The sequence below is a fragment of the Phaenicophaeus curvirostris genome, chromosome 8, assembly GCF_032191515.1.
Source record: "Phaenicophaeus curvirostris isolate KB17595 chromosome 8, BPBGC_Pcur_1.0, whole genome shotgun sequence".
NCBI lineage: Eukaryota > Metazoa > Chordata > Aves > Cuculiformes > Cuculidae > Phaenicophaeus > Phaenicophaeus curvirostris.
The window spans coordinates 2,183,026-2,203,552 of NC_091399.1; the positions used below are offsets into that span (position 1 = coordinate 2,183,026).

Genomic DNA, 20,527 nt, shown 5'->3' on the forward strand with positions numbered 1-20,527 from the left:
ACTACAGATGAGAAAGGAACTCTTAAGCCTCTGTTTGGAGAAATACAGCAAGATAAATCTGATCCGAGCTGAACTGACAGAAGGTTAATAATGAGTTCAGCAGAATCAGAAATTAATTATCTTCTATAAGGCCCCACACAGTTTGAAATTGTGAGACCAAGCATCATTCTCTTCAAGATACCATGGAATGAAAAAAAAGAGAAAAGAATCAGAAGTGTGTAATCATCCTGGCTTTTACAAAGACAAGGAGTTCTGCAGGCCTGCCAGTTGCAAGGGCTTCTCCTGCTCAGGGCAGGAGACAGGCAAAGCACATTCAGTGAATGTCCCTTACCCAGAGAATAGGGTCATGAAAAGCTCCCTCTACCTTTAACATGCTGTGGCTCTAATGAAAGGCGACTGCTATTTTAAAATTTCACAAGGGACTTTATAACAAAGAGAAGTTGCAGACACCATCCCCATTACCACCAGGCTTCCATCCTGCCTTTCATCTTCCTCACTAAGCCACCTCTCAGAAACTTTTACAGATATTTAGAGCGATCAAATGAAGGTTAGCCACTCAAAGGCTCGTTCCAGCCATGTTCAGCTGTTATGGCTTAAATTAAATTGATACTAAAATGGTCTCATTTTTATTAAAGTGCTATAATCATTGTGGCTACAATCCCTCACCATGGTATAAGTAGTAATAAGCTGATACATGTCACCATGGCTAATAGCTGTTAGAACTTCATTTTCCAGAACTGGAAAGCAAAATAAAACTCCCAATTATCCTCAAAATGGAAGGATAACCCCTTTTCCAGGGTAGAGACACGAAAGATTAATTTTCTTCTCTGTTCTGTCAATTCATATTGCAGATTTATTTAATGCATTTTGTGCATTGCAATAGATTTCAGAAATCACAAAGAGGGTTACAAGCTATGTGAAAATTTAAGGTAAAAAATTTAAGGCTCCTGTGAAGCCACTGGCAAAATTTAACACAAGAGGGTCAGACTTTCACTCTTGCTCTTCCTCTTCAGCTGCTGTAAAGATTTTAATCCAGTAATTGTGCCAGTGGGCTGACTGGTATTCATGCTGAAAACACAGCTCCTGCTTTCACTAAAAATTCTCAGAAGTTAAGCTGCTTTCAGCACTGCACATCAACGACACTGATGTGCTTACAGTAAATTATCTTTTGACCCTCACAAATACGATCCTGTAAAAGCTGTGTGAAGCAATGATATGCTTTTTGGCTCTGTAGTGAGGTACTAAGATACTATTTTGGCTTTTCTTTTGTGGAAAACATTATTTAAATCCTTCAGTGCAGAACTAGATATTTTTTAACAGTTGGTGGTGAAAAGGCACAAAGCTGAACCTAAAGGTCTGGATCTTGTCTTAAAACAGATACACACTGCAGCATTCAGACATGGGATTTTTGGCTTGAGTCATGACTGAGGCAAGAACTACAGCCTTAACAGAAAGCATCTTCCTCTGAGCTCCACAGTTTGGTGACCTGAAAGGAACCTGTGAAAGGATGCAGGTATATGAAGGAGACTCAGCGAGAAAGTGGAGGACATGTAAAGTCAGAGCCAGTAGACTGAGGAGAAGGGAACCCTAACTGTAAGGAGGAGAAAAGGTGATGGACATGGACATGCAATGGAGAAAAGAGTCAAGTACAGTCACGAAAAAAAAGGTAGAAAGAAGACATTCTTCCAGATTGTCGTTAGTGTAGATAGAGATCCATGTTGCTTTATGCACAGCTAATCATAGTGAATAAATCTTAAAAAACTCGACACTCACTAATAAGGTCTGGCCTAAACCACCTTTTTTTTTTTCCTGTAACATTTATTAAAGACTCCAGGACTGGTGGAGCCATATCACTGTTACCAATAGCTTTTTTTATTTTATTTTATTTTGAGAAAGAAAGGTTAATATAAAACAGCTCTGCCTAGTTCCAAACAATTTAATCTACTGAAACTTTGTAATATCGTGAGTTTCTATTTATTTTTAATCCAGACTTTGTCATACAAGATGGGCTAAGATCCCTTTGCCAAAAGAGTAAAAGCATCTCTATAGAAATTGTTAGCAGTCCTGATCTGGGCCAAAACTGCAGAACTGCATCCATGTCAGTGCTCAGCACTTACAAGGGAAGCCATGTAGAAGAGAAGAGATGACAGTCAAAGGCAGAAAGTGGCCTGTCCAAAGCAGCGCACAGCTCTGCTGTGTAAGAGGAGAGTCAACTATCCACAGTCTGAATAGTGCACCTTCTGCTTTGAAGAGCTGACAGAACCAAGAACCATCTTTTGTCTCTAGCCAAGGAGGAATTTTCATCTCAAATCTCACAATCCCATACAGTGAGGTATTTCAGTACTGTAATATGCACACCCTGAGACTATTTTCACACCTAAAAAAGCAAGAACAGATTTCCTCTGCATACACTGAGGACTCAGCGCTTCCCCTCAAGTATCATCAAACAAACCCAATGACTGCACTGCCCTGCACTAGATTTTAGCTCTTAGAGGCGATCCAATCATAGAATCATAGAATCATAGAATCACCAGTTTGGAAAAGACCCACTGGATCATCAAGTCCAACCTTTCCTATCAACCACTAAACCATGCCCCTCAGCGCCTCATCCACCCGTCCCTTAAACACCTCCTGGGAAGGTGACTCAACCACCTCCCTGGGCAGCCTGTTCCAGTGACCAATGACCCTTTCCATGAAAATTTTTTTCCTAATGTTCAGCCTAAATCAGAAATGCTTTTACTGGAAACAAATGGGCCAAACAAACCAAGAAACTGGTTATGGGGAATATTTAATCTAAAAAAGATAAACCAAACAAATAAAAGGAAAATAAGTCATGAGAGCTAAAAAAAGGTGTCATCTGAAAGCACAGCACTGTGCTGAAAATAAACCGAGAATTCTCAAATGGAAAATTAAAAAAACCTAAAACGGTTAAACAAGTATTTGTATCCATCCTTCCAGAACAGTAGAAGAAAGTATTCCACTGTGTGGGAAATCCAGTCAGCAAGGACAGAAACCAATGAATTAAGTGTTCAGCATTTCATAATTTCAGTTATAGAAAAATTAGAGTCTTCATGACAAGATGTCAGGACTTAGCATGCTCTGCACTGAGGGAGACAGAACCTGGAGAAGCCTTGGCTGACCTTGTCAAAAGCTGACTTAATTCCCAACGTATCCGTAAAAACTATAAAACAACAGCGTAAGGTGCAAGTCACACACCAGGGAATTTGAGACCAGACACCATGGAAAGAGCGCTTGGAGCTCGTAAGGGGATAAAAAGGTGCCACATCTGCGTAGCAAAGCACTGCCTGGTCGGGAACGGTGATGTGCCCACACACTGATCTCTGGGGATCCCAGTGGCTGCTGCTGCAGGGCTGGGAGGTGCAGCAGAGTGGAGAGTAGGGAGTTTCTGGAGTGCTGGCTGCCTGCTGTGGCTCTGCAGGCCCAAGCTAGAGCTGAGCCATCCTCATCTGCTTGACCTTGCTGCAGAGAGCTCTACTGCTGCTCCAGGGGAGGATTCCCACACGACCCGTGTTGAGCTGGCAGCTTGTGCTGCAGCAGGTATCCCCCACAAATGCAGTCAGGAATACACACCTTGTGTTTTCCCTGCCAAGATTGCCCTGAACCTCAAATTCTTCTCAAATTTCTTAGAACTGGTTACTGCAGAGCTTTGCAGTCAAATTGCTTGATAATGAATTGTAATTAGTTTGGAATGTATTAAGAGAGAGTTGAACTGCGCTTAAGAGTTTGACTGTCCTAATGTCTCCTGCTACTTAGTGGAACTGTTTGAGTAAGTGGTTTTAATGGACTGTATAATTTTGCATCAAGTCTGACTATTTTATAGAGCTTAACATTATTGAATTAAAAGTGGGCAACATCATTTCTTGTCAATAAAATCTTATTTGCTCATATGAAGACAAAACATTCAATTTTTCTTTTATTTTGAGATTTATTTGGTAAGTAGAATTATGTTTTAAAACCTTGGAATCTGAATTAGAATTAAAACAAAAAAAAACTAGGAAGAACAGAAAACATAATTTAAAATGTCCAAATGAAGCATTTCAATAGTCTCTGAAATGTGGCTTCAGCCTTTTTTAGGCTAGAAGAATTTTGAAAAGTGATGTACTTCTTGAAAGTATTTAGCCAATCCAAAGTGCATTTAAAATACTCTTTGACGCAATGTATTTTAGGTAGCTCTGCTACAGTAAAATTGCAGAATGTGGCTTATCTTAATATACTTAGATTAACCCTCCATATAGTCAATATACATGGATGCATATGTCGTGTCAGCAATATTCTGCTAAACATCATACATTTATCACATCTATCCAGAATTACCATATTTGCACATTGAAATGAAGTAATTGGATGAGTAATTGGCAGCAGTTAGCAGTCATTTTTATGTGTTTGTAGTAGTTTTAATACGAGCAGGTGGATGCACTTGTACTTTGGAGTAGATGAATAAAGCAAAGTGATCTGAAACTGGCAGTCTGAGTATAAAGCAATATTTGTGCCAATATTGCTAACCCAGGGTACTTAAATACGAGAAGACTGGTTTGAAGTGATATGGTTTGTAGACTGCATCTTTCAGACTAAAATGAAGAAATATGCAGCTTCTTTTGCACTAGTGATTGGAATTTCTTCTTTATTTGAAAGGATATTTTTTCCTCTGTAACCACCAGTAGAGTTATTAGTTCCCTTAAAAACAACTTTAAGAGCAGGTACTCATTTTTGAAAGTACCCTTTTGAACCCTAAATTCTTGGGTACTGAGAGCGAATTTGAGACATAGTCTCACAAGCAGTTTACTTCTTTGCCTAGCAAAGGGAAAAACCCAGCTCCTTTTCCCAAATGAATGAGTATCTTTCACAAGGAATCTTTCATTGCAGTTATCAGTGTCACTAGGAAATGAAAACTTACAGCAAGACTCAGGAAAATGTTATTTATTTTATCACCACAACTCTATACGTCTGGTCACTTGAGATATAAACAAAATGAAATGTCTTTAGACAAGTGCAGTTCAGTGCATGTGACTCATAGTGGTTTGTATAAAAACTGAGGTTTTTTCAATCCTGTTTCATTTCCTGAGGGAAGTCTGGATCACCAGCTCACATAGACTTTTTCCTACTTCTTTGCCTGTGGCATTTACAGTTGAAACCTGAGCTGGGATTTATGTCCTGTACCTCACTGGCTGTCAGCATTAGGCACTTAGTCTAAACTAGATGGCTGCTCCCCTGCCTGCAACAAGGACAAGCTCAGCCAAGGTTCCTCCCTTTTCAAGACAAGAACCTAGAATGAACAGGAGGGATTGCTGTCTGGAAGTCTTTTGCACATCAGACTTACGGGGGCTAAGGACTAGTTTAAATCAAGCGCTTAATTCTTAGAGTAGTAAAAGTAGGTGAAATGTATTAATCAATGTTTTGGATTAAAAAAATATACTGGGGAAATATACTGCATCACATCAGTTGTAAAAAGGCTAGCAGACAGGAATAATATACGCAAATAGGGTAGAAATATTTTGTATATTTTCGATGTCTGTCAATGAAATCATCATAAGCATGAAGCTGACTACCATCTGTCAAGTTATTCAACTAAAATGGATTAAAGGCTCCAATGAATGTGAAAGCATCATGTCCCAGTTCCCCAGTCCAACTAATGCAAGTAGATCTTCCTCCAAGCTTCACCAGTGTTAATGAGATCCCAGCAGTTACAAGGGTCTGCAAACACAGACGAAACTGGAGACCATGGCTGTTGATTTGAGGGTTAATATTCCCTGAATTTTTAGGGTAGAGGAAGGAACTTACCTGTTCAAATCACGATATATGATTGGTTGTGTGAGATTGCGGAGGTATTCCATGCCTTTGGCAACATCTACAGCAATGATTAACTTAGACTGCAGATCAAGATTTCTATATTTTGAAAAAAATATAGTATTACTCAGTGTTGATAAACAGACAAGAATGATCTGTACATTATTTTTATCTGTAAAACACAGAACCTTTGAAATAGTTTTAAGTACAAAATAATGTTATGTAATCTATGTAATGTAAATGTATATAATGTAAAATAATGACTAAATAACAATTTTGTGATTACTTATTAATTGCCCTTATACACCAAACAATTTGAATCAAAGCTAACATTTTCTAGTGTGTTACTTTTTCTGTTGTTTTATACTGAAATGAATAACATATCTACCAGCATAAGTTTACTGATCTTCTGAATTCTGTACCACAATCCCAAGTGCAGAATGAGTGGACTACCTCTTCTGTTCATGAAGCAGTGAGAAGAGCGATCCTCCAGAAATATACTGAGTGACAATAGCAAACTGACTTGGGTCATCTAAGCAAGCTCCCACAAACCGGATGACACAGGGATGATTCAGTCGGCAGAGAATGGAAACTTCACGGCAGAACATGTCCACATCAGATTTGGAGCAGTAGGTATTGGCTCGATAGCTTAGAATTTATGTGAAAGAATAAAATAAGGTAAAAAATAGAATAAAATACAAGGTTTTTTTAATTCTTCAAACTAGGTTGTTAACCAAAGAAAAGTCTGATAAACTTACCGTTTGATTGCGACAATTTTATTTCTGCATCGTCCCTTATATACTTTTCCAAAAGACCCTAAAATGGTTTAAAATAAATAAGGACAAAGATATTTATCATGAACATCAGATATTTTAAATGGACGCATTCTTATTTCTGGTACCTGAGCCAATACTCTCATGGAACTCTATTTCAGAGAACTGAAGATGAAAATGTGATGGCAAACCAGCGCGGAGGAGGAGAACATCTGCCTTTTCTGCAAAAGAAAACACCTAGTCTATTTGTAAAATGCAGGGCCATGGGGAAGGACAGGATAAAGCATTTAACTTCACAAAATTGTTGCACAATAAAAGCTGATTTTCCTCTGTAAATTGGTTGACTGATAATCCTATCCCCTCTCCTTTCAGTAACAGCAGTAAACCCCAGTGAAAGAAAAATACTTGAAACGACACTGTTGCCTCGGGCTTTCTTGGCTTTAAAATCTTATCAATGATGAGCACTGTCCCATAATCATACCCTGCCTGTATCATGTCATGGTTGCATAAAACTCTTTATATGGAGAATTAGTTCCTTTTTTCTGTATAGCCAGTGCTCACTGCTGATGCTGAGGATGTTGTTACAGATCTGACTGACTCTTTAGTGACAGGTGGAATCTAAAATTTGCAACTTAATTTAGTTGGCAAACTTCTCTACCTTGTTGATCTTTAGAATATTTCAAAATATAGAATAGAATATTTCAGTGTTTTTCTATAAAGGATGTAAGGTTTTGATTATATCCAGACGATATATTTGAAGGGGCAAATTGAAAGCACGTCAAAAATTGAAGTATTTTGAAGTACAAATACTCATCTGAATGTTTTATCTATATGTGTTTCCGTTTAACATAAATTATTTTCAGACAGGATTTTTCTTGTAAAGATAATCCAGACATTTTACAGTGGATTTCAATACAATATGTGTTTGCATTCATGGATATGTGTGTATTCCGTTAGTACTAATTCACAATCATATCCTTTTCTCTAGGAAATTAAAGTAAATATATTTTTAAAAGAAATGTAAATCAGAAAAATACAGGACTTATTATGATGCTGAACAACACAGCTGGTATCCTAAAATTATCCTAGGGAAGTATAGCTGCTGCTTCTGCACATCATTAAATTCCTGCACAATGAAAATTCCAGGAATAAAGAATCTTGTGCGGTATATTGAGTCTGGCAAACACATAAAAGAAGTATGAAAGTTCAAGTTTTCCCTTGCCATTGAGAATACCTTTAGTCATGCTTTTAATCTTTCCTAGAGGGGATGGAACTGACACATAGGAACCATCTGAAATAAAAGAACAAAATTAATCTTATGGAATTCAAAGACAGTATAAGCATCTGTACTAACAAATTAATGAGGCAAAGACTGCTTAAAGAATGAAAAATAAAGGGTTGAAAAATGTACATAAGCACACAAACACTATGATCGTGATGTTACATTGCTGTGTTCTTGGTAGTGGTGGGTGTTACGTGTATTCCCACAAAACTGTGGAAGGACACTGGGTTTCTCTGGCATTAAAGGCAGCCAATGCAGAATTTTACATCAGCTGGACCCTGCAAAGGAACTCAGGTCAGAGCCACATATTCTGGCAGGTGAGCTGCAAGCACATCACACAGTTTCATTTACTGGCTAGATTTTCCAAAATACCTCAGCTTTCTCCGCATGACAAAATTTCATCTCTCGTTTCTCTGCTTAAGTGGGAGCTGAGTTCTTTTAACAATCAGAGAATACAAAAGAGTATTTTTTGTAGCAAAAAGGGTAATTAATTCTTCCCAAGGGGGAATTAGATATCTGAAGATATCAAAAATTAGGGAAGGGAGTGAGTATAGAAATACACTGAATGTCAGCAATCAAAGAAACATCAGAGTTGCATAACACAAAGAGAATGACTAAAGAAGGTGTTAACGATATAAAAAGGTATCCGTAATGATTACCAAGGATTGATCTCCATCTCAGAGCTTTTAGCTTTTATTTCTAGTGAGTAATACAAAGTGAAAACCCTATTTTAAGATCAAGGAAGACTTTTGACATAAATAGAGTGTACCTGGCAAATGAAGATTCTCATGACACTAATTTTCTTTCTGCCAGGCAGAATTGATCCAAAGCTCCCTGACATCCATGGAACATTCCCAGAGACTTCAGCCACCTTTGGGTCAGACCCTTGAGTTAGAGAATAAAGTGATTTCTCAGACCATACCTCCTCCAGGCTGTGAGTATTCATTACAGGGTGATTCATCTTGAGGTCTCTTATAATGCTTCAGAAGGGTAACAATGGCATCATGACCTAAAAAAGAAAGGGGAAATAAAAGGATTTCAGGTAAACACAATAGCCTTTTTTATTTTAAATTAATTTATACAAAATAAGTGTATTTTTAAAAAATGTGCAATCTGCCTATAAAACATGTAAACAAAGATATAGCTGTGCTAATCTGAAACATACTTGGATTCTTACCTACAGAAATATAGGGCAATACCTGTTAATAAAATCAAGCATGTTATTTTCACAAGCCCACCTAATACTAAAGTGTGACATATGGCAACAGAAAAAAACCCTGCTACAGAACTCCTGAAGCTGAATTTGACTATAGTCTTCAATAGGCCTAACGAGGAACTGAAGTATTTCAGTTCTGGTGTCCTAAACTGAACAAAATCTGTACACTACCCTAATGCAGAGAGTCGCTACACTCTTTGTGCTCCTTTGCAAGGAAGCGGAAAAGAGAGGCATATGCACAACATGCTCACACGCTCAGATGTTTGATGCACGAGGTTCTGCTTGGCAACATTCAAAGCTCTTTTCTAAACCTTTCAAAGATGTGTTTTCACTCAGTAATTTCAAAAAGTGTTTTGAAAATATCAGGTCTTTGAAAGGCCTTTGAAATTGATACTTTTACTCCATTTCAGTCACTCTCATAATAATTGGTACTTTAATGCCTCTGGAAGAGGCAAGAGTGTCCTAGAAGTCATGGAGTCAAAATAGGACAGAAAATAGACGCATTGCTGTACATGTAGGACAGTATCATAGGAACCAGGACAAATGCCTTGCTTTGATGCATATTTGCAAGAATTTAAGATTACTAACTCTGATTCATTGCTCCTCATAATGCTACCGGAGAAAGGCAGAGAGTTCTCTGGACAGGCTGTATGTTTTCTATTTTAGCAGCACATAAATACTCCTGTCCTTGAGTTTGTGTCAAATTAAACTGATGTTTAACAGAGTATCGAGAAGATAAATGGAAAGGCTCTCCTCTATAACCCTGTGCGCCATGAAATGGAAAGCAGATGGTGAGAGCTCCAGTGTAGAGGGACTGAGGGTTTTTTTGTACTGTTCTCTCCTTCCAGTACTGTTATTATGGATTTGGTAATGGAAATTACAACATTGAAATACCTTTCTCATAAGCCCACATCAAACAGGTCTGCTCATCCTTTTCGCCACTGGACCTGCTGGGATCACAAGCTACGAGATTCATATCAGCTCCATTATCCAGTAAAAACTGTACAAGTCGAATATGACCATGGTAGCAAGCACAGTGCAATCCTAGAACATCAGGAAAGCATTGTAAGCAGAACGCTCAGAACATTGTGATTGGACTTGCAGCAACAACTATAAACCACAAATTGATTTCCTCAATAAAAGAATATATTATTGAAAAAAATACCTGAGGCAATGGGTGAAAATAAAATATTAAGGTTGCAAGAATCAATCTACCGCCTGCTACACATGTCAGAATTTACCGTACCACCTGCAAATCATATTTAACAACTTCGTACACAAGGAAAAGCAAGTAGAAACAAAGAAGACTCTTTTTCATTGTCTGTAGTAGAGACATCGAGGTGTGCAGCCCTTCAGACACTGTATCCCATACGCCCAGTCTCTAGAAGAGTAATACTTGGGCCCAGTTCTCAAAATTGCTTAGAAACCTAACTATGGGATGATCAGTTTACATGAGTTTTGCTTACTCATACACAAGCTAAGGTGCCTGACACATCCTCATTAAACTCTTGTCACTTCTATGCCTGCCTCCAAATCTATATCAAAAAAGTTAAGAGTTGTGCAAAAAGCAATTGGATGCTAAACATCTAATTGTCATGGGAAGTACCCTGGAAATCCTGATAGTGTATATGGCTTCGAAATATTTTGGTGCTGATAAGGATGACAATGTTACCTGTATGTCCATCTCTTCCCTGGTGATTAATGCTTACAATGTTCTGGTCAAGAAGAAATTTTACAAGTTCTATGTTCTTTCCCTAAGTGCAAGCACTGCAAAAAGAAAGAGAAAAGTGAATGCTATAGTCCGTTAAAGGACAAACAATTTTGGTAGCCAAAAGTTTAAAAATAATTACATGGAGATAAGAATGTAGTAACAGAAAAAAAGAGCTTTAGACATGTGTGATCACATGAACAATCCACCAAAGTATGTTCATTTCTGTCATTTCAGAAACATTCTAACTATAGAATCATAGTATAGTTTGGATTGGAAGGGATCTTAAAGATCATCCAGTTCCCACCCCCCTGCCATGGGCAGGGACACGTCCCACTAGATCAGGCTGGCCAAAGCCCCATCCAACCTGGCCTAGTTATTCTTGTATGAATTAATTTTGCATAGCTATGTAAAATTAATAAAATCTGTTTTGCAAAGTGCCTTTTAAATAACACTTTACAGAGTTACAGCACCATGAACAAACGTCATTCTGTCACCTCATTTCTAATTTAGAATATCCAGACTCCAGCAGGTTTCTAGGTGGGACAGACTCTAAAGTCAGCTTTCAAACTGGACAGTAAGAGTAGTCATTATTCATATAGATGCTGACCAACCTGATGCCTTTCCTACCTTTCTCTCTCTTGCTTGCTTTTTCTCTCTCCATTATTAGGTTCTATCTTTTACTTCATGTCCTGTCCTGTATCTCAAGATAAAAATGGAACATCCATGCTAAGCTCATTGCTTGCTTTGTTCCTCACCTGGCTGTTGGTGAGACGTCTGTTAGTTTGGGTGTTGTGTTGCATGCATGTGTAAGCAGAATTCTATTGATAATGGCATTTTAAACCTCTCACCTGTGGAAAGCTGTTTCACTGAATATATTTTCTTTAGTTAGACTTTCTGTTCCTGAGAGCTGAATTATTTCCTTGACAACTTCAAACTTTCCATTGTAACACACACTGAAGATGGAGTCAATAAAGAATTGTTAACAACATCGGCTTCCCAGTCAGGCCCAAACCCTGTAAAACAGATCACAGAATCACAGAATCACAGAATAACCAGGTTGGAAGAGACCCACCGGATCATCGAGTCCAACCGTTCCCATCAAACACTAAACCATATCCCTCAGCACCTCATCCACCCGTGCCTTAAACACCTCCAGGGAAGGTGACTCAACCACCTCCCTGGGCAGCCTGTTCCAGTGCCCAATGACCCTTTCTGTAAAGAATTTTTTCCTAACGTCTAGCCTAAACCTCCCCTGGCGGAGCTTGAGGCCATTCCCTCTTGTCCTGTCCCCTGTCACTTGGAAGAAGAGGCCAGCACCCTCCTCTCTACAACCTCCTTTCAGGTAGTTGTAGAGAGCAATGAGGTCACCCCTCAGCCTCCTCTTCTCCAGACTAAACAACCCCAGCTCTCTCAGCCGCTCCTCATAAGGCCTGTTCTCCAGATCTTCTCTACAGGACTCACAGGTGCAAAGGTGTGTCTCCGTAGATATTCACCACATGGGGCTGGACTTCAAAGCTGCTCTGGAGTAAGAACTTCACAATTTCATGGTGTCCAAATCGACAGCAGAAGTGCAGAGGAACGTGATCTTCATTGTCTTGGGCATTCACTGCCATTTGACCCAGAAAGAGACAATAGAAAGAATTTTATACTTAATACAGCTTGGTTTGGATATTCAGTAATGCTTTATGCTGTGCAGACATGTTATGAAATCTTCTGCTAAAATATTTATGGTCCTGTTTCTTTAAAATTGAAACTCCCGTGGGCTTTCATACATCAAAACTACATTATTCGGTGTCATCTATGGTGCAATGTCAAGACAATTTTTGGACTTAGGGTATAATTGCTTTCTTCCAGTAGCAGATGAATTGAATGATTTGATGTAGTTTTCCATGAACGAACCACAAGTTATAAACAACCCTTAGAAGGAACCATTTCTGTCAGTATACCACAATTTGAAGGAAAATTATGTTATGTAGTCACTCTATGTAAGAAAGAGATCCACTCAGTTGTTCCAAATGCATGGAACAGTAGTTGTTAATTAGAAATACTAAGACAAAACATGTTTCACTGTTGATTTTTGGAAAGGAAAATCCAGTTGGTGTTAAGGTTTATGTTATCATATTGAGTAGCAGTATTAAGGACCAGATCTTAGAGACAGTATAAAGGAAATTAATAGACTACTAAGGAATAATCTGTCCATTAGAGGTACTCAAACTTGTACTCCAAAGGTCTTAAGCAAAACTTTGACAAACATCTCTCAGGAACAATTCTTCCCTGTAGCTGGGGACAGCAGGTAAACCATACACATTCTGAGGTTTAAATCCCTGTTTTAAAGCCTTACTAAAGTAATGCTGAATGCTGACAGAAATGGCCAATCCTTTGAAATGAGATGAACCTGTAACTTCACTGATGTTCAGAGACAGTTCCAAAGATGAAATTTATTTCAGGCCCTCAGAAAAGAATTCCTGTAACATGTATTAAGTTTATGGCCTGCAACTTCCCTCTTAACCTTCCTAGCAGCCCTGTAGTAAAGGAGTAAAGAAAGGTAAACTGTTTTATTTCTCTATTTTAAAATCATTCTTCAATTTATAGATTCATGTGACATATTATCTTTTATTTTTTATTATGACATGGTACCAGAAATTGATTTATTATGAAGTTCAATAACTAAGAGGGAAATAAATGTCAAAGTTTTATTATAATAAATGTCTGCTTTTTAGAATATGTACCCACTGAAGGGCCTGAAGGACACTAGGGGTATCAGGGCCATGAGCTTCTGCAACAATAAGGTGTAAGGTGGAGCAAGGAAAGAAACATATAACTTCTGCTTTGTTTATGCAGTTGGAAATGATGTCAAATACTTGCAAATGATTTTCTTTGCTTCTGGAAGGATGTATAACCGCAACACAGGATGATGTTTTTTATTTTAATTGATAGCTTTTTGTTTTCTAAATGGAGCACGACAGCTAAGATGGGATATTGTCTTAAAAAGGAGAAGTTCAGAGTCAAAACAAGACAAAATCAGTCAAATACAATTCAGAAGAGAGTTGTCACAAAACAGTACCTCATATTGATTCAGGAATTATTAAAGACAAATACAGGAGAGATCTTCAAACAGTGGTCTTAAAATATTTTACAGCAAATTGAGTAAATAGCACAACTGTCATGGCAATCAGAGACTAAAAATTCAGGTTGCCTAGTCAGTAAACAGTCAGATCAGGCAAATGGTAAGTTCTTGTTTGGAACCAAATGGAGTACAGTAGAAATAACTCTTAGGACTAAGACTTTACTTAGGTAAAAACTAACAGGTGAAATCATTTTGGTAAGTAAAAGGATGAAAAAAAGACAGTGTAAGTCTGTTTAAAAAAAAAAAAAAAAGAAATTTCCCAAGTCCCTGTGAATGATAACTGTTTAATACTAGATGAAGCATGACTGAATGTGTTGTGATATTTAAAGTCAAATTCTGGTTTTAATTTTAAAATTTATTGGATTTGGCAGCCATTACACTGATTTTCAAAGTTACTTTCAAAGTCATTTGTAACTCCAGGCAGGCCAGTAGTCCTGAAAGCAGACAAATTTTATTAAAAGACCATCAGAATTATAATGACAAAGAATATATTGTGTGGTCCCTGAAAGAAATCTCCAGGACCCCTGTTTTGAAGAATAATAAAAAATATCCCTTAGCTTATGGGATGCCAAGGAAATGCTTGCTTTCTGGCCACCCACTAGTTCTACAGGTTTGTAGATATTTTGTTTCTTAGTCACCACATCAGGCTATAAAACAGTTTTTAAAACATGTTTTTTTTTCTTTTGTTTTGAAAGGAAAAGTTTTTGAAGTCATGCAAACATCTGCATTAGAAGTCTGGTTTCTATATTCAAGCATTTGAGAATCAACTGTTTCCAGGCCCTCCCTGATTTCAGAGAAATGGAACATAAGGAAGAGTGGAACATATTGATAATTTTGAGGTACTTTTAATGTTGTTTTTTTTTAAATCCCACTCTCGATTTCCACATTCGTTTTTCTGCTGGGGTGTTGGGACACCAGCAGAAGTGTGGCCATCCAGGCCAGCTGATAATACAACAGGAAAAAAAATACAGCTCTTTATTTTCTATAGTAAAGTTTATCTTCCTTCATGTAAGTGGAAGATAAGATAACATTTATGATGGCAAGAGGTGGCCACAAGTGTGTGTGCACATCTGTGATGCAAGTGTCAGAACAATGTAAAAGTAAGACTGGAGTGTGTTATGTTCTGTGCCTTCTACACTGCTGAAACAGCATAAGGAAAGGGAATGAAAGAGCAAGCGCAAGAATTCAGTAGTACTACTGGCTGCATGCCAATATTAATTACAATAGAAAATATGTTAAATTGTGGCATATGTGAAATATACAGCATTGAACTGTAACATTATAGTCTTACAGTGTCAGATCACCTGTAAAAAGAATGCACAGATTCTGAATTCTCATAGAATACCAAAAGCATGCTAACAGGCTTTTCTATCTCTCCAACCACTTATGTCTCTCACGTGCACTTTCTTTTACAGAAGATGTCCCACAATGAAACTTGTATAGCATAATGAAGCATGTGCTAAAAAGATTCCATTTTCTGTGGAATTGTGAACCATTTGCAATTTCTCATCTGAATTATTTTAAATTACCTGCTGTATAATTTTGACTTAAAGTCCTTCATCTGTACCTCATTCACTAGGAGTTCAGTGTGCATTGAAGTAATTTTGATCTGAGATAGATACCACAGGGCTCTGTGTTCCGGATAGGAGTGTCTCAGTAGTGAGTTACTTCTGTACATTAATCTTTATTTTGTTTTCTGCTGCTATTTTTCACCCCTAACTTATTAATGGGAATGGAATACAAGTGAGATGACAAACCAGGCATACCAAGAAGAGAACTCTCCAACTGCTCTTTTATGTTTTAGTTGCTCAAAGATGATACACAAGCATATAGAGTATGTGTTAGGAAGCTAAATTCAAGATTCAAGGCCTGACTCTGTTTATAAAATACAGTGTTAAAGTTGATTATTTAAAATATATTTTCTTACCATCAGCTTTGCTCCCCTCTTCCATCAAGAGCTTTGTAATGTTGAGAAAGCCTTTGGCAGAAGCCAAATGGAGAGGCCTGTCTCCCACTTCACCACTTGCATTCACATCAGCCCCGAACTTCAGTAAGAGGTGGGTTACCTGAATATTTCATCAAAGGTAATTACATTATCACATGAAAAAATCAGATAAAGTAATGCATTGGCCAATAATATATGTGGGCATCTCTTTAAAATTCAAACACGGAGAGGAGATGCAGTAGAAAAATAATTTCTAAGTTACATATCTATGAAAATATTAAAATTCTCAAAAGCAAGTGCTCGTTCATTCTCTAAACTGTTGTATCTGGTCAAGAGGCTAGACACAAGACACATGTATTTGTTTAACTGCCCAGTCTGCATAATAAAGTAAATACCTTCAAAACCCATAAATGCCTGAGACTTAACCTCCTTTCTGAACAGTCTCTTATCACAAGGGCACCATACACACTTTCAGCACAGTTTCACAAGACTGTGACTATTTGTTCAGAAGTGGCTTATGGCAAAAAAAGGAAACTAATCTCTCAGCCTAACAGGCAGGGAGTTTCTTAATGTTACTGGATGATGAGGTGCATATATCTGAAAGAAAGTATCTCAGAAACACATCTATGGCTCACACCCTTGCTGCCACTCAGCCACAAAAGTATTTTCAATCATCTGTGTATCTCAACTCTGCCCTTTCAAAAGCTTTTCCTACCACAACTCCTCAATGAACTTGAAGTAACATGTCACTGAAATGAAAAATACACTCTATCTAGAAGTCATCCTTTGAAACTTGAAAATATCCCCAAATACATGCTTTTAGCCAAAGGAAGGGATAGGGAATGACTCGCATGAGCTGAAATAGACCCATTACTACAGCTCACACAGAAGGACTATTTCGAGCAAATGACTGTAATGCTAGATTAATTGTATGTCAATTATACTTCAGTAAAAGAAAGAGGACTTGGAGGTTTGATGCCAGCTTTGGTCAGAACTTCAGATTATGTTTCAATAAGTCTGTGATTTGTATGAATGAAGCAAGCATGGTTGGACTAGTCATGTGCACAGTACCTCATGGAAAAATCCTGCTCTCTGAATGATCATTTTTTCTAGTAACTTAAACATTGCCGCAATTTAGTTTGTGGATTCCAAGGAAAACCAGTAGAATTGCCATGCAATTATTACTGGGAAGTGATGTTCACTTCCTTGGAGAGGTTTATGATAGTGTGCTCACATTCTTCACGCAGTCTTTGAAACATGGGATAAACAAATATCTAAGTGAAACATGTATCTGGGTCCAAGTCTGTCTGTTGGCTATCGAATCTAGTGAGACAATCGTTTGTTTCGAGGGGTCTAGAGGAGGGCATACTACGACATAGCACAGAGCATTAAAGTGAAGAAATGTTGATATTCAGACTTTCAGAGGAACCAGAGATTGACTTAAAAGTGTAAATTCAGTATGTGAGACATTTTCAGGGGAAGATCCTTTGGACTGTAAAGCAAAGATATCTAACACTAAACTCATAGTTGCCTCAGTGTTTCACTTCTCAGCCTTCTGAAATTCCCTGTTCAGTTACCTGTTCATGGCCATAATATGCAGCAATATGCAATGGGGTGAAAAAAACTGCATCCTGAACATTTACATAAGCTCCGTGTTGCAAAAGAATCTCAACAGCCTAGAAAGAAGGAAACAAAAAATTCCTGTTAGAAACAATATATATACATGCATTGTCAACTAGTGAAACAAGATTTCAAAACCTTACATCACCAATTTAAAAAAAAAGGAAAAAATCCCCAAACAAGCAAGCTAAAAAGGTGAGGAACTGTGTACAACATGGCAAAGTGATTAACTTACAGTACTTTAACTGAACACTGAATGTCACTGATGCTTTATAAATAAGCCTGCAAATGTGTTTGCTAGTAAATAGATTGATTTATGAAGTAAGAGGTGCAGAAATGACCGTCTGGAGTTGCTCAAAATAACCTTTGATTTTCTTTTAGCCATCATGAGCAAAGACCAACAAAAATATCAGAGTTTTTAGAAGTAAAAGAACAAAATCCAACCAAAGAGAAAGATCTTTTAAAATGTAAATGTATGAAGGTAAATCCTCAAGCGTAATTCTCTCAAGGTGTAAAGATTTCTGTGTGTTTCAGAAGACAATAGCCTTTTGGCTTCAACAAATAAACTTAAGTGCTTTCTTTCAAATTGCTACTTTTTTTTGGTGTTTCGGGGAGCCAGTGTTTTCCTGGACAGCCATGAATTATCAAACACTGACTTTCTGAACAACTGTCAAAATAGAAGTCTGCATCCAACTTCGGATTGTACATCAAAGCCCAAGGGCTGCTAATTTTTTTTGAAGCACAAAGAAGAATTTTGACACACTAAGCAGCTTGTACCATGGATCGAGTATTTCTATATATCACTTTGATGAATGTTAATTTTTGAGTGTAACAATGATGACAGATGCTGGACCATGAATCACCCACAGTACAGTGAGCAACTGGGAAACACCTCCCTGGCAACTGGAAGAAATGAGAAAGAAGGGGGAATGCAAGCTTCTACATTATGCTATTTATACCTGTAGTGAGTTCTGAGCGTGTGGCAAGGGAGAAGGTGGGAGCTGGCAGGAGTGAGAGGACTCCTGAATAAAGGTAATCCTGGGGATGAAAAGCATTCCAAGCAGCCATAGCCAGACTCTGTGGATAATACAGATAATACAGAGCTTGGAAGGCAGATCTGGAGATTGTCCAGCCCAATATCCCTACATAAAGCAGTGTTTCCCAGAGCGGATCTCTCAGGGCCACATCCAGTCAGGTTTTTTAATATTGTTCAGTCTCTAAGGATGAAGGCTCCACAACCTCCCTGGATACATATTCCAGTGTTTGAGCACTGCCACAGTATAAAAGCCATTTCTTCTGCTTAAATGGAATTTCCTGAATTTCAATTTGCGCCCGTCGACATCCTTCCTGTCATAGGTCACCTTGGAGAAGAGCCTGTCTCCCTCTTCTTCATTTCCCATCCCCCCAGAAGTAATTGTACACATTGATAAGATCCCACTACAGTCGTCTCTGCTCCAGGCCGAACCATCCCAGCTTTGCCAGCTTCTCCTCGTACGTCAGACATTTCAATCCATGAACTGTTTTCACAGTCCTTTGGTGCACTCACTCATATATGTTCATACATCTCTTCTCTGTGAGCGCAGCACTGGGGACTGTTCTCCAGATACCATCTCCCCAGTGCTGAACATGGGGGAATAATCACCTCACCTGCCAGGAATACTCCTGCTGGCAGCACTCTTTCTAATGCAGCCCAGGATGTCTTTAACTGCAAGGACATGTTGCTATTTCATATTCAACTTGTTGATGACCAGGATTCCTAGGTCCATTTCTGCCTTCCAGCTGGGCAGCCCCCAGGAAAAATAGAGTTCACATTTGAAAGAAATAGAGACAATGAATCATAGAATTATTTACACTGGAAGGGTCCTCTGGAGGTGCCTAGTCCACCTTCCTGATCAAAGGAAGGACTAATTTCAAAGACTGGTTTGCTTAGGGCCTTGCCCAATTGAATTTTGATTAGTTCCAAGGATAGAGGTCCTGCATCCTCTCTGGAAAGTTTTCAGTGCTGTACCACTCTCATTGTGATCCCCTCGCCCCATTTATATAGTCAGAGTTTCCCTTACTAAATATCGTGTGCATTGACATCCTTTCGTTGCACATCCTTTTGCTATGGAGCATGACAGTTTGACTCCATTAAAAAAAAAAAAAAATCCATGAAAGATCCCCTGAGATCTTGAGAGAAGCTGCCTACCCTTATATCAGCTGAAGACTATAAAAGAAACAGCCTTAGCACATCTGCCTGCTGGATGAGTGTTAATAAGTTCATGTAGTAAGATAAAGAACACACTCAGCTACTGGTTGGTTAATGCTACTGGCTCCCTCCATTTAGGAGGACTTCTCATGTCCAGACAGTTTCCAGTATACTAGGTAGCTTGGTTGACCAGAGGTGAGGAACACATACCCAGCTAGTCTGTGATTTAATGGTTTGATGGCTTTTGAGTGATTAATCTTAGACATTCTTCAGCAAACTGCTATTATAAAACTGAAGTTGTAGGTATTGACTCTAAAAAGAGAAGTTTGAACCTGTAGGTTTTACATGAATATGGTCAAAAATTCTTTGTATTAGTTTAGTTTTAATTGAGGCATGCAACTGTGAAGCTATAACATGTTCAGGGACATGACCACAACTCCACTTCTTAATTTCTTCGAAAGCTGAAATTCAAAATTTAGATACATCTACAAGCTTCACTGTGGCTCTTCAAGATGAAAAAAATTGCATTGAGCAATGTGGATCCAGCTTTGATGATAAACATAGAACTAGATGGATTTTGACACATTTTTCCAGGCTGTAGAAATGGCTGCCATGCTGGTTACTTTGTGATTTCCTGATAAAAAGAATTTTGTGAGTCATATTAAGCAAACTCCACTCAACTGTAAATGATGAGAGGGGTGCAGAGACAATCTTGATAGTTCCACAGACAAACTATCTTTCTAAGAAAGAAGAAAGGAATCTTAGAAAACAGTGAAAGTTTTGCTAGGCATTACAAGTAGGTGGATATGCTGGAGTGATGTGTAAGGGTGAAACTGCTTCAGAAAGTGGAGGCAAAATTT

General features: G+C 38.2%; 1 protein-coding gene and 1 pseudogene across 1 annotated transcript in view; one reads left to right on the forward strand and one right to left on the reverse strand.

Moving 5' to 3' along the window:
* LOC138723184 (tRNA wybutosine-synthesizing protein 3 homolog) overlaps positions 1-20,527 on the forward strand; it is a 299,594-nt gene that overhangs the window by 157,222 nt on the left and 121,845 nt on the right. The gene's annotated exons all lie outside the window — the stretch shown is intronic.
* The window catches only part of LOC138723249 (serine/threonine-protein kinase TNNI3K-like), a 74,430-nt pseudogene that overhangs the window by 31,560 nt on the left and 22,343 nt on the right, over positions 1-20,527 (reverse strand).